Source organism: Mastigoproctus giganteus, chromosome 4 (assembly GCF_048544385.1).
Source record: "Mastigoproctus giganteus isolate SK-2022 chromosome 4, ASM4854438v1, whole genome shotgun sequence".
Taxonomy (NCBI): Eukaryota; Metazoa; Arthropoda; class Arachnida; order Uropygi; family Thelyphonidae; genus Mastigoproctus; species Mastigoproctus giganteus.
The window spans coordinates 121,213,623-121,225,403 of NC_143578.1; positions in this window are offsets into that span (position 1 = coordinate 121,213,623).

Here is an 11,781-nt window from a genome sequence, read left to right on the forward strand (position 1 = left end):
TTTTTTCATTAATATTTTAAAACTCTTTCTTATAGAGGTCCACAAAACATAATCTAGTTTTGTGGACCTCTTTTATTATTCTTATTTAAGTATTAACTGCATGAAATAATAAGCTACCTTTCGGTATATAGTTTTTTTATATTTAGAACGGTCATTAGGGCAGCGAACCGGTTGTTAAATTATTTGAATCCCACCACTGGGTCTACCCCAAAACTGGTTGAACATGACAAGTACACTGCTCGACGAAATTAACGCAACAAAAGATTTTTCATGAATATTTTATTGTGAAGAGAGTAGCCGAAGGCGAATATTTATTACTATTATTATTATTGCTCTTATATTATTATTATTATTATTATTATTAGCCATATGGTACAAGGAAGCCTGAGGCTTATGCTGTACCAGCCAAAAAAAAAAAAAAAATTCCCCGAGTTACCCTGAGAGAGAGAAAGAGAAGTAGAAAGGAATCACCAAGAAAGAGAAGAATGATGATATCCAGCTCAGGACCCTGGGTTTGCCAAGCCCATACTCACCAGATGTGAGCCCCCCAGGGTCAATTTCTCTCTGATTGGGGGTTCCATCTCGTGACGGGTATTGCTACCAAGTACACAGGGTGGTTTGTTGTTATGCTTGTTTAACTATTGGTCGAGGAACTCTCTGACTGTCCTACAGGTGTTCAGGATTACTACTTTATGGAGTTCCTTGCAGGTTCCTGATAGGCTGTTATGTAGGGTCTTTGGCACCATACCTGTGGTTGACACGATCATTGGGATGGTCGTTACTTGTTATATATGCCACATCTCTTTGATCTCCTGTCTTAGGTTCATGTAATTCCTGATTTTTTTCCCATGGGTTTTCTGCAGGTTGCCAGTGTTCGGTACCGCTATATCAATCAGATAGGTAGACTTTTCCCTCTTGTCCACAAGGGTTATGTCCGGTCTGTGTGGAATTGTCCTATCCGTTATTATGGCGCGGTCCGAGTACAGCTTGTGGGTTGTGGTCTCTAGTACTGCCTGGGTTTCGTACTTCTAGTATGGTACAACACATTCTTCGACCAACTGGTCTTTCCTTGTTAGCTTCTGATGATAAAAAATACCATGGAACCGGGTATTTTTATTATTAGGTAGCCATATTATCCTGGCTACCTGGTCATGTCTATGAGTGTGCTCACTCTGGGTGATCACCTTGCATCCCGCAGTGATGTGTTGGATCGTTTCTGAGGCCAGGTGGCATCGTCGACATGCGTCATCGGACCCTCCGGGTTCCTTGGCGATGTATTTTCTATAGTTCCTGTTGTTGATTACCTGGTCTTCGTGGCGAGCATGAATACTTCAGTCACGGGAAGAGCGTTCCGCTCGTGAGCCACGCATTTAAAGTAATTTTATCTATGGGATCTTGATGGAGATCATTGTATTGTCTGCCATGGAGTGCTTTCCCTGCCCAACTTTATAGCATCGTTTGTACCTCCTGGTTGGGGGGCGGAATCCTCGCTTAGGTTGAGTGGCCGTACCGCTTGTCAATCTTCCTTATGGTCTGGTGGAGTGCTGCTGTGTGCTTCTGGAAGTAATCCTTCAGGTTAATTATCGCTCTCTTCTGTTCTTCAACGTGGTCTATCAGGCCCCTTCCTCCTTCTTCCCGGGCAATTGCCAGTCTCTCCACGGCAGATTTTGGGTGGTGTTGGCGGCTCTTGGTCATCATTGTCCTTGTCTTTCTCATGATATCCTCCAGGTCGGTGTTAGTCCAATCTATGACCCCAAAGGAGTATGTTAGCACTGGGACTGCATAAGTATTTATGGCTTTAACTGTTTTTCCTCCATTCGACTTTGCTTTCAGAAGGCTTCTGAGTCTCTGATGGTATTTTTCAGTCAGGCAAGCCTTAATTTCCTTGTGCTGTAACTGCTGAGCCTGCATCATCCCCAAGTATTTGTAGGACTCTCCCTCTGCCATAGCTTAGATTTCTTTACCACTCTGCAGCTGTTAGTTTCGGTTGACTAATTTTAGCTGCTGCAGTGTGTGAGTCTTGCATTTGTCTAGATCAAATTCAATCCGAATATCATTGCTGAATTATTAGGTGATCTGGAGTAGTTGCTGGAGGTGCTTCTCGGTTCCCGCATAGAGCTTGATGTCATCCATGTACATCAGGTGGGTGAGGTTGTACAGGTTCTTCCTTCCTTCTTTGAGGTTATATCCGTATTTGCTACTGTTGAGCATGGTAGATAACGTGTTAAGTGCTAGACAGAACCACAATGGGCTCAGGGCATCTCCCTGAAAGATTCTTATCCTGAACACAACATTACAAACAGGCAAATCCCCTTTCTGGGGATTTGCCTGGTTGTGATGTTTTCGACCTTAATGGTGGTACTCCATTTCGCCATCTTTTCTCCGAGGAAGTTTATCACTATCGGATTAACTTTGTAGATGTTCAGCGCCTCTATTAGCCACTATGAGGCACGGAGTCGAAGGCCTTGCGGTAATCGATGTAGATTGAGTACATGTTGCGGCTTGCTCCATAACCGCAGCATCTATGGTTGATTGCTCCTTGCAACCAACGCTGAGTCGCTTGCATTCTTTCTGCGGTTCGGCCATTATGTTCTGGTTCTCCAAGTGGTCTGATATCTTCCTGCTTATGCAGCTGGTCAAGATGTACTACATTGTTGGGAGGCAGATGATTGTCCGGTATTTTGCCTTGTTTCTTGTATCTTCGTCTTTAGGCTTCAGATATGTGATTTCTTCAGTGAGAAACTTTGGGATTGTTGTTGTTGTTGTTGTTTAATGGCACAAGGGCTTCTAAGGCCATATTGTGCCTGAACTTCGGTATTATCTCTGGGTGCCTTATCATTCGGGTGAACTGCTCTACCAGTTGCTTGAGTATGCAAGTGAGCTTCTTGTGCCAGTAGTTGTGGAAGTTATCTATTTCTGGAGTTCGCCAGTTGTGTGATTTCTTGATCATCTGTTTTACTTCTTTTTCCCGATTCTGCCACCCTCTCGTTTCTTGTACGTCCTTGGTTTTCTTGCGATCTAGTTCTAATCAAGCGGTAGTCTGTTACGTCTTACTTCCCTGTTCCATATGTTTCTCCAGAACTCCTCAATCGTCTTCTGCTCGGTTGGTCTGTTTCCTTCTTTTCCGAGACTTTTTGTTCCTCGTCGAAGATTCGGTTGTTTATTTTCCTCGGTGTCGTCTCTTGTTGAGTGCAAGGAGATTCTACTTGAATGTGTCGAAGTACTCTCCTATTCTCCGATTTTTGTCTCATGTTTGCTGTGGACGCTGTCCCGTCTATACTGTTAGCACAGTGGTATCGTCACCGTCCCTACCCCACCGTGTGGAAAAGGCCCGGGTTCGAATCCCGTCGATGACGCGAGGAACTTTAATGGGCTTTTTTCACTCGGTGGCTGAGTTAATCGGTCTGAAGCGTAGATAGCAAAGTCTTTCCCCTAGAAACTGGGGTTTTTCGTCCAAAACATTGTCGTCCAAAATATTTGTCTGTACTGCTGCTCTATTAGGTGTACCTAATAGAGCAGCAGTACAGACAAATCGACCATAGAACAGACATAAGAGACACAGTACAGCAGATAAATTTAATTATTCTGGTGGGCTAAAAATAATACTTTGGTTTTTTTTTTTTTTTTTTTTTTTTAGTGCGAGGAAACTTGAGGCTGCACCAGCCAAAAAAAAAAAAAAAAATTCCCGCGTTACCCTGAGAGAGAGCGAGAAGTAGAAAGGAGTCACCAATTAAGAGAAGAATGATGATATCCAGCTCAGGACCCTGGCTGTGCCAAGCCCATCTGGTGAGCCCCTGGGGTTATCGATATTCAGTTGATTTTTCTGCTACTGTGAGTTTACTGAAATAAGGTGTGATCTGTATCATTAACTTTAATTGTTATTTGATATAAGATCAGGTAATTTTCATTTTGTATACTGTTTAATTAGTTATATTAAATTTTACCAATTAGAATTTTTGTGCAGTTGGTTGCAATTAGTTTAAAATGGTTTTAACATAGTCTTTTTATTTTATAGGTATTACACTGTGCTGCCACTTTATTAGGTACACCCCTGCTGTGCACACAAATGGTTTGTCCCACAGCGTTGCAAGTCACATGACCACAGTTGGGGATATAAATGCAGCAGAACAACCATTCTAGTATCAGTTAAGTGTAAAACCGTAGCAAGAATGGAGAAAAGGAGTGATCTAACAGACTTCGAACGTGGTATGGTAGTAGATGAAAGAAGTACTGGACAAAGCATCTCTGAAACAGCAGTTCTCCTGAACTTTTCACGCACCACAGTTTCAATGGTGTATCGAGTATGGTGAAACGAACAGAAAACAACCTCTCAACGGCGCCCCTGTGGAAGAAAATCGCTTGTTGATGAGAGAGGTCAGAGGAGGAGGATAGCTAGAATTGTACAAGCAAACAGACGGGCCACAATGTCGCACATCACGTCAGAATGCAACCTTGGTGCTCAGAACAAAATATCGCAACGGACCACTAGTCGCACTTTGTCGCGAATGGTGTACGACAGCCGACGGTCACATCGCGTACTTTTTGTTATCAATGAAGAACAAAAGAGCACGCCTCCTGTGGGCACAGCAACACCAGCACTGGACCATCGAGGATTGGAAAACAGTTGCTTGGTCTGACGAGTTGAAGTTCCTGGTGTTGATGGCAGGCTCAGATTTTGGCGAAAACAACACGAATCCATGGACCCATCATGTCTGACGACTACTGTGCAAGGTGGTGGGTGCAGTGTTATGGTGTGGGGAATGTTTTCTTGGCACACGTCGGGTTCATTGATTCCCATATATTCCCGTCTGAATGCCACATCGCATCGTACCCAAACATCGTTGCTGACCAAGTGCATCCGTTCATGTTGATAGTTTATCCTCAGTCAGATGGTTACTTCTAGCAGGATAATGAGCCGGTCACAAAGCCCGAATCACTATGGAATGGTTCCAGGAACATGACAATGACTTTTCTTTGCTGCAGTGGCCCGCTCAGTCCACGGATCTGAATCCTATTGAGCATCTTTGGGATGAGCTGGAAAGGACTGTTCGCTGCAGGCCTACACCTCCGTCGAATCTCAAGTAACTGCGTGACACACTCATGTCTGCATGGTACTCCATTCCTGCACAACGTTTTCAGCATCTTGTTTAATCAGTGCCTAGACGAATTCAGGCTTTTTGAAGGCTGAAAGAGGCTCAACACGCTACTAGGTAGGTGTACCTAATAGAGCAGCAGCACAGTGATTAATTAATTTGGTTTTAGAATCTGATAATTCTGTTTAGAAATTTGAGATTTATTTAAGTTTATAAAATTTGAGGTTGTTTTTGTAAATTAACATTTAATATTTTCTTGAAGGGTAGGAATGATATCTCTCTTTTCTCAATATTTTTACCGATTTTGCCGCTATTGAATCAGTCGTTTATTAACAGCGATTAATTCAATTGAATTTGTTTATTCTAGAGAGGTTAACGTAAGTTTTAAAATGAAAATTGTCTGAGCGGGAGGCAGAAGCTTTTTCTCTGATATTACCCCCAAAAGTGCCCTGTATTAGAAATTTAAATCCGGAATTTGTATGAGTTTAGATATGCTACTAACTCAGCTATGTTGTGGAAAAGAACCATAAAACCCATTACCTTATCGACGGGACTCAAACCCTTTCAACGTGGTGAGGGAGGATGGCGAGTCTACCATCTGTGCTTCCCACAAGTGCTCGTTTAAGTTAAACAAGCCTTCGGTTACAAATTTGGAAGTTCAAAATATAGAGGAAGTAGTTGATGCTGCTGAGTCACAGGTCTCTTTTGTATGCACATTTGCACAAGTAGCTCGTTATGGGGTGCAGCCCGGTGAGAAAATATCCAGACTGATGAAAATATGCTAATTTTTAGAGCTGACGAAAATAGTGAGTTGAAGACAACTACGGATATCAAGAACTTGGTTAATAAATCAATCAAATCAGTTTAAAAATGCCAAGGTAAAATCTTTAAGGCTACCAATAAACCGAGATGTTTTTTTAGATCTGGGGGCCCCTAAGAAGGAGAATCCTCCCTCAAGGAGCTGACTACAGAGGAGATAATTGAGGATATAAATTATAAGAACTTTGTGGATCACGGATTTACAGAAGACGAAATTAAGAATAATGTTCAATTTCGTTTCAGTACAAAATCTATATCTCCATCTAATGTGTACTGGGTTATCTTTTCTCTAAGATTTTTAAATCTATCTCGGCTATGAGTGGAATTTATGTAGCCTAAGTTTCGTATAGTTTCAAAATATTCACTATACTTCCAAAATGCTATTTTTGTCTGGGCTTCGGTCACACGATACAACATTGTACTGAAGAAGCTCCATCTTGCAGCCATTGTTCCAGGGTATTCTTTGCTGAATGTCCGTTTAAAGAGGAACCGACAAACTTCATTAATTGTAAATGTCGCAAAAGGCAATATAAGCATTCGGTCATTGATCCTTCTTGCCCTAAACATATTAGAGCTTTAGACCAGGTACTTTTGAGGTCAATTGCGTATAGTTCTATATATGGTTAGGGAAGGACGTTATATGGTTTCTATCCATCTAAATTATAATATATCTAAATGATCACTCTTATACCATATGGAGTTTTAATATATTTTATTTAGGTGTTACCTAAATTAATATACAATGAGCGACGTTTCAGGTATCGGCAGGATACCTGAAACGTTAGGCATTGAGCCTAACATGTTACTTAGATCTGCTCAATGTAAAATATAAGTTATTTTTGTCTCCGAACAGCAAGGTCTGATGATGGGTAACGGAAAGAGACCTGAAACGTTACTCATTGTATATTAGTTTAGGTAACACCTAAATAAAATATATTAAAACTCCACGTGGTATAAGAGTGGTAATTTAGATTCATTATCATTATTAGTAGCCAAGTAGTGCAAGGAAGCCTGAGGCTTATGCTGCACCAGATATTTTTTTTTTTTTATCTGGTGGGGAGAGAGAGAGAGAGAGAGAGAGAAGGGAATCACCAAGAGAGAGAAGAATGATGATATCCAGCTCAGGACCCTGGGTGTGCCAAGCCCATGCTCACCTAATGTAATTTTTATGTATAATTCCCTTTGAAATTCTGGTAGTAATGATTATAATGTTAACTCTGGTAAGGTTAAAACTTATGCAGATTTAGGTCAAAGATCTAAAACTGTGGCAAACGAGGTTAAAATTTCTGCAGAGAAAAATTCAATTAATATATAATTTCAATACCAGACTCAAATTTTGTTAAAATGTACTCGGACCAGACATCTATTGTAAAATGCCTGCATCTTACCTGTTAATCCACCTGCATCCCTATACTTTTGCCCCTTTACTATACTCCTTTGGGAAAAGAGGTGTTTTTGTCCTCTTACACCGCTGAAGAAACTATAACTTTTAACCGGTCTGATAACTATAGGGTACACTGTACTATCAGCTCTTTCATAGAAACAAGATTCCCAAATTCGGAATTTACGAACCCTCGCACCGAACGAATATGAAATTTGTCCTCACACGGTTGCAACTTCCCCTTTTCATTGTTGATTCGACCCCAGATAGTAGTTGCTTGCGAAGAAGTTAGGTCCGTGAGTCCGAACAAATATGAGCTTCACTCTCTCTGGGTGCAATTTCTGGTCCCAGAGAGAGTGGTACCCAATTTCTGGTACTTTGGTCCCCAGCTCCCAGCTTTGAAGGTTAGCCCCCCCCCCCCAGATCGAGCACTGGACCGACGGAAGTTCATATCAAAAGAGCGATATATATGAAAGAGAAAAGACGAGAGAGCAGAGTCAGAGACATCAGACCGAAAAGGACAAGTGCGGTGAGAAAGACGGACAAGAAGTACCAAACTAAATTTCCCAGCAGAATCCAATATACTACAGAACGCATTATTACCTATATTGGTAAGTCATGTTGATTCTTGCCTCTTTTGTGCATAAGCATTCCTCAGTAATATGATTATTATTATGATATCTTATTGTCAGTAAATTAAAGGGTAGACTACTAGTACTGTTTTAAGTGCCACGATAATTAGTATTTCCATTCATTATGTTACCTTGCCTGAAGACATGACTAGTTTATCCTTAAAGTGACTACCCAAAAATTGTTACATGCCAGTACGGGCTAGAGATGAGCCCTCCATGGAAGAGCTACATAAAGAACAGTAGTTGTGATTTGGGTACTAGCCGAGTGCGGCTCTATGAATTTTGGTGTCAATTTTCGTTCGTGCTGCCGCTGAGGTCGCTTGTTTTGCCGTCTTGGTTTCGAGCGTGTGCCGGCGAGGTGAGTCGAGGTTTAGGCTTAGCTCTTGAGTCGAGAGGAAAAAATACTTTTAGTTTGCTCGTCACTCATTTTTCAACTTTTTTTTTATTAAATAAAATAAGATTTTATCTTATTTTCCCTAGGCTCGGACCCATATCATCGTTACTGGCGGTCTGGTGCTTATCGTCATGACTACCCTTTCAGCTACAAGAAAACGTGTAAATGTACATGTTATAGTTAAGAGTGTGTGAGTGTGACGTCAACGGCTCTGTAATTTGCATACTACATTTGTTCTGATTGGAGGGGGATATGAACCAGTGTGCTGATTGGTTGTGGGAATAAAACCGAGTACGGCTCTATGAGTTTGCCAGTGATTTCTGGTCGGGTTGCTGCCGTAGAAATCGTCTGTTTTTGCCGCATTGATTTTCAAGCTAGCGTCGGAGGGTGCGCAATGAATTGTGGGTTCATTCCCGTGCGCGCCCGCACGCACACGCACGCACACACACACACACGCACACACACACACACACACGCGCACAAGAAAATTGAAAATCGAACAGCAGACACACTGCCTTCTTCCCCAAGATCTTAAACAAAGGATTTGGCGGAAAAAACGTGTACGATGTAGACTACGACTAACATACGGGTACCTGGGGCCACAACAGTTCACACACGGAGATTGCCATGACAACAGAAACATCGGAAGACCCGAAATTGTGGCGCCATCTATCGACCCATTCTGCAAGTTGAAAATCTTAAATTAAGGATTTTATTTAATGTTCTCTGATGCTTAAATATATTTTTAACCATAGCTATGTATGTTTGTATGCTGGCTCCATCTGGTGGTCCTATTGCAAGTTGAAAGCTGAGAATCTGAAATTAATTATTTTCTTTCATTTTATGAACTTTGACGTTTAAATCTATATATGTATATATATATATATTTTTTTTACTCATAACGATGCAAGGTAGTATGGTGGCGTCATCTTCTGATCCTATCTGCAAACTGAGAATCTGAAATTAATGATTTTATTTCATTTTATGTCCTTTTGTTTAATGTTATGTGTTTTTGATGGCTAAATTTATATGTATATATTTTTACCCATAGTTATTTTTGCCAGATCCACATACCTCTGCAAGCTGAATTTGTTTCCCGATGTTTAGAGACATTGTCTTGGGAAAAACCTGAAAAGTAATTGTCTTGATGTGTATATTTTTATTTACTGTCTTTGTAAAACTGTGGCACCATCTATTGGTCCAATCTACAACTTGAATTTTTAATTTATATTTGAAATGATTTAATGCCTTTTACATTTCTAAAAGTAACTTTCCAAGAAAAAAAAAGTTTAAGGTTATTTTTCTAAACTAAAGATAAATTTTAAATAAAAATAAACACGCATTTCTGCAGAGATAATACACTACGGAGCAATGCGGTCTGCAATGTCCTACCATTAATATCAGGACATCCCTCCCCTCTTTGGTAGTTGGTCATATCCTGCCCAGGTACCTCGTGTCAGGCAAAACTATAAATATGTTCGTAGGTCTTCGAGGAGAGAGTAATACGATTGCGAATGCATGATGCCGTGATCGATGGAGTTAATAGTCTTCCAGCGTGGAATGATAATTGGGTGCCCCATAAACAACCAGTCGCAGCATTTGAACAGCACTGAAGATCCATAGGTCAACGATTGGTGATGTGATCTGAAAATGGAAGCGGACTGCTGCTGAAATCATGATCAGGAAAACCTCCGAAGCTGATGGAACGTAACAAGAGAGCCTTACAAAGAATCGTCTGCTCGGAAAACAGGTCGACGTTGTTACGGCAACATAGGCTGTCATCGAGACAATTGGATTACATGCCAGTACAGTGCTTAGGACGGTGCATGATATGGGTTACCACAGTCGTGCAGATGTCCACAAGCCATTAACCACTCCGACCAATACTATACTCTGTCTATCTTGGTGTAAGGTCCGCCTTTCTTGGACCTTAGAACAATGGAAAGCTATGCTTTGGAGTGATAAGTCACGATACGTGGTCTAGCAGTCTGATAGTCGTGCTATCAGACTGGTTAATGTCCAGCGAAAGCTAACTGCCCTGGACCATTGGTGTTTTCAACAAAACCATGAATACTGAGATCTATCTATAGTGTTGTGAGGTGTATCGCATTGTGACGGACTCGTTTGAGGACATGAACCTAACCTCAATACTGTAGAGAACCTCTGAGTTGAGGTGGATCGTCGGGTTCATTATGTGGAGCGAGTGTCCAGAAACAAAGCTGAACTGGTCCCCGTTTTGAAGGTCGAATGGCGAAAAATATCGGAGGATATTTACAGAAAACTGGTAGAGAGTGTTCCACGAAGAATAGAATAGAGACTGTCATAAAAGCTAAAGTAAAGGTTTCAACACATGTTATTAATTTTTCTGTGAATGAAGGTTATTTGTAGAAATGCAAGTGTCCAGATGAGGCAGGCAGCGTAAGTCGCTGATGCTTCCGAAGAAACAAGAAAACAACAGCTGACGCATATGCATCGAGTCTTGAAAATTGGATTGAGTTTCCAATATTTTGGCTGGACAATATATATTTTATATTGAATAAGTGAACAGAAAGTCATGCTTAAGAAGAAGTTTTCATTTTTATTATTGTAATGTGATCCTGTTTTTCAATGATTTTCCTTATATTTCTATATTTGAAAAAGTGTTTTCTACAATTTCTAAGCGAATGTCGAGCTTTAATCGATGCATAACTAGGCATTATTAAAACAAAAATAATGAAAGGCTTCTTTTATACGTCGACTTTAGAAACTTTCTGGAAAAAGAAACGATAAAATAAAAGCAGAGCCCTAAAGAAATAGCTGAAATTAAAAACGACTGCATTTTTGAGGAAAATTAATGGGGACCTTGCGTTAGTGGAATCTTTGTGCGTACTGCGCTAGTATTTTCAGGACAGGACACATTAATTAAGCTTTCAATAAGACGTAAAAAAAAAGCTTAGCCGAGATCTACTGTTTCAATAAGGCACGAAGGACGAAAGGGAAGTAATCATAAGCCAAAGCCGTTAAAATAATCGCAAAAGAAGCCCGGAATGATTACCGAGGTGGATTTGGGTCGAAGGAGTAAACAGTAAAAATGAAGAAAAAGAAAACGTGACTTTGTTAACAAACTCACGAAAGAAACATACAGTTCCTGCGTTTCCTTTCATAACATAAGAATCAAACTTTTATGTTGGAAATGTTATCAATGAAACGCGATCTTTGATGCCGTTCTGCTGCGTTTTTTCTGAAAATAAGTGCTCAAATTCGAAATATTCAATGATTTTGATAAAGGAAAAAAAGTAAGAAAAGAATTAAGAATATAAAATTATAAAACTAGCACAAATGAAAAAGAGTTCCTTTTCATATCTGTATGTTCCCACTTGGTATTAGTTGGACAATTAGAACGGTAATTTCCATTTTTCCAGACCACACACGCAGTCCGTCTAAGTCATTTTGTCGCCACATAGCCGGGTTTGGATCGTTAGC